Source organism: Gavialis gangeticus, unplaced genomic scaffold, assembly GCF_001723915.1.
Source record: "Gavialis gangeticus isolate Ggan-Ray unplaced genomic scaffold, GavGan_comp1, whole genome shotgun sequence".
Lineage (NCBI taxonomy): Eukaryota > Metazoa > Chordata > Crocodylia > Gavialidae > Gavialis > Gavialis gangeticus.
Genome location: NW_017729024.1, coordinates 153,167,943 through 153,171,685, shown reverse-complemented (window position 1 = coordinate 153,171,685; position 3,743 = coordinate 153,167,943). Strand labels below are relative to the sequence as shown.

At 45.6% G+C, this 3,743-nt stretch overlaps 1 protein-coding gene across 1 annotated transcript in view; it reads left to right on the top strand.

The window, feature by feature from the left end:
- Window positions 1-3,743, top strand: part of GHR (growth hormone receptor) — a 260,516-nt gene that overhangs the window by 232,900 nt on the left and 23,873 nt on the right. The window lies entirely within an intron of this gene.

Below are 3,743 nucleotides of genomic sequence, written 5' to 3'. Positions count from 1 at the left end.
TAATAGTGATTGTGGCAAATGATTAAACATGGGAAGAATTAGTCTTAATAAAAGCAGGTCTGAGCTGTGGAATCTAAGATTTAAACACTGCACATTTTTGGGGAAGTCATTTGAGATATGGGACTTTGATTTGTCGTTTCTGAACCTAGCTTATAGCTATGAAATTCAAAGATAGGTTTTTGAACCCTATCAGAAGTTTGAGTTGTGTTCAGCTTTGGTCCAGGCACATTTCACATACTAGTTTAAAGCTTTAGCATATGCCTCCTAATTTAGTTGCCAGTTTGCACTCTGAATTGTATATGCCCAAAGAATAGCTCTGCTCAGAACCGCACTTTATAGCTTGTTATTTCATCCTGTTGGATGGAGTAGCACAGGACAATGCTTTGCTTAAGCGTTTATACTTTTAGTGCATTCCAGTGCTTCGCCTGAAAGAAGCCATGCAACTGCCAAGTAGTAGTAGCTAATGGAAAATCTGTCATTCACCCATGACTGCAGCAAATGGACTTGTGTTCTTTCCTCTGTAGTTCATCTAATGTACATGGTTAGCTGACAGTTGTCATCTCTGTTTATGTGTAACTGCAGAACATAAACTATAAAGATAAGTTAGCAATGAACTCAATCTCTATAAAGATTAAGTTAGCAAAAGTTAGCAATATAAATTGGCTGCCTCCCTTATTTATTATTCTTACCAGGAGCAAGTATTCTGTAATAAAAATCTGAACTCAACAGTAAAGGATTTTATCAGGATGTATTATTACATTCATTTGCTTTAATTGCAGTAATCACCACAGATTTTAAATCAAGGAGGCACCATTACGAGCACGTAGTCTGGCCTCCAGCGTAGCACAGGCCATTGAATTTCACCCAGTAGCTCCTGAATTGAATCTAACTTCTGGCAGAGCTACAGCATATCTTTTAGAAAGACATTGAAGACTAGGACTAGGTCAATCTAAGTGCCATTCTATACAGATGTTTGGGGAGGTTAGATCAAACAAAAATGGCTGGCCTGATCTTAGGTCACCTGAGGAGGTGCACTGAGACTGGGCATGACTTAGTCTGATCTACTGGAAGTCTGTACACATTCAGAGTGCAGCCCAAAGCCTGGAAAGTCTCAGCTGCTCACCCTAGCACTCTAGATTATGAAACTGTACTATTCCTACCCCCAGCCCCAGCCCTGACTGACTGAACTATTTTCATCCACCTTAGAGACCCAGCAATCTCCTGTGCAGACCTGCCAGCCCTCCCAATCCCACTTGCCCTCAAATCATCCCAATTTAGATCATGTTCCTCTCAGCACCAGCAAACATGTGCACAAGCAGCCTATGGTCTATGATCATGCAGCTCAAAACAAGCCATATGATCATAGATTTGGTCCCAGAAATGTCTGCATGCACCCTAAGAACATTGCATTAGTGCCATCAATTACTGCATAATTATTGAGATACTAAATGAGGGATAGAACTGCTAAGCATGACGTTTCTTGTCCTTGTTAAGTTTCTGAACACATTCTTTTAACATAATCTAGAGTGCTAGAAATTTTATTATAAGCCTGATCAAAGAGCTGCATATAATAACAGCCTTGCCCCTCCACAGTATATGTAGATATCTCTCATTCATACTGACAGACTATGCAGAACTGATGATATACTCCAGATTATTGCAGGATGGAAAGCTGCTGTTTTAATTAAGGATAGACCAACCTTTCCATGTCAAAGGACTTCGTGACAATTTGCCAGGAACTTGTGGGGGCTTTCCCTAATTTTCCTATTTATAAAATTGCATGTGTTCACAGTGTTGACGTAGGAACGTCCACCCCTTGAAGTTCCGAGCTGAGAAGTTCTGATTCAGAGCCTGCTCTCCTCCCCCTATCTACCATGTTCAGCACCTGCCGATGGATCTTTCCTTTGTGAATTTGCCTCGTCCCCTTTTGAGCTGGATTAAACTGTCAACTGCCGCAACTTCTTGGGGCAATGAGTTCCTCAAGATAATTTGTGTGTAAAAAAGATCTTCCTTTTGTTAGTTTTAAACCTATTATCTAATAGTTTCATTTTATGTCTCCCAGTTCTAGTATTTTGAGAGATGGTAAATAATAAATCCCTATTTACTTTCTCTGCATCACTAAATTTTGCCTACACTGGTGTCCTCCTTGATAATGAAATATAAAACGTTTATTATTTTTCACCAGGAACACAAACCTAAAGCTGATTACTTTTGTCCTAACTGCAATTTTTGGGAGTAGATGGATGGCCCCACAACCTGCATATTTTAGAAGTGCCCTAAATTTAGGCTACCCTGGGGGCATTGGGCAACCCTACTTTATTCTGATTCTGCTTCTGTCAGCTAGGCTGATTATTGTCAAATCGTAAAACAGCTAATGGGAGATACTATTATAGTCGATTAGATTCTAGTACACACATGACCTATTTTCAAGTATACAGGCTGAGCAAATGCATAACAAACAGGTCTGTAATTTTTCCAGGAAACATCTGGCTATTAAAACTATTGTTTTTCATAATATCAATTCTGTTTCATGGAGAAAGAAGTGAAATTTCATGTCTCTTGACAATGAATTTAAAGACTTCACTGGGTACAATTTAAACAACTGGCTTGCACTAGGTGTCAGGTTTCATTTTACATTTCAGCTGGATGTAATCTTGTAAAGTATTTCATTGAGCTATAAGATTTGTTTAGATTGCAAATTTCCTCAGAGTTCCTGTGTTCAAAGGAACAGCTGCTTTATTGTGCTGCTTACCTTATATGAGCTACTCTAGTGATGCAGATGGAATGAGCAGGATCTTAAGGACTGTCCAGTGAACCAATACCACAACCACACTCAGATCTTCAAACCTTTCACCCACCCAAATGTAGGGAGAAGTGAATCATTGTTCCGGATTGTGTGAAGCAGGGATCGGCAACCCCAGGCACGCGTGCCAATTAGTAGCTTGCGGAGACATTTTCCCCAGCACTGCAAGAGGTGTGTGAGGACATGGTCTTAAAAATACGTTTAAGTTGCTGCTTTGGGAGCAGCACAGGTAGCAGGGGTGGAGTCACGGGGACACAGTCTGTGTTCTTCTGACCCTGCCCCCCATCCCTGGGCTGCGTCCTTCAGCCCAGCCCAGCCCAGCCCCTGGAAGGGAGCTGTCGGGGGTGCGGGGTCAGGGTCCAGGCCCGGCAGTGGCTGTGGAGGGTTGCAGCACTGGAGGCTCCCAGTGGGTGGGTGAGCCCTAGGCCTGGGGACACGGGTGCCCCATCCCACCTCAGTGGGGGCAGCACTGGGGCGCTGAGTGCCAGAGCCAGGTGCTCAGGGCAGGGTCTGGATGGCATGGGCAGAAGCAGGTGCTTGGGGAGGCAGGGAAGGCAGGGGCTGAGTGGGAACCAGGGCAGCCCCAGGGCTCCGTGGGCTCAGGCCATGGCAAAGAGGCAGGGACGCCCAGCAGCACCCCAGGTGGAGCCCAGCCCAGGGACGCTGCCTGGCCGGGGTAGGATGCCAGGCCCAGGGGTCTTCAGCTCTGGGCTCGGCCTCCCTGCACACCAGGCACAGTACGAGTGGGGTGAAGCCACCCCCCAGTGCAATGGCCTGGCCATGGGAGCTCCCAGGAACAGCCACCGTGGCTGCCCTGGCCTGCCTGGGCCCTGGTCTTGCCCACCAGCAGCTCCTCTCAACAGGATGGAGCTGGGGCTGGGGCTGGGGCTGGGGCTGGGGCTGGGGCTGGGGCTGTGCAGCGTTGCTGTACTGCAGGCTC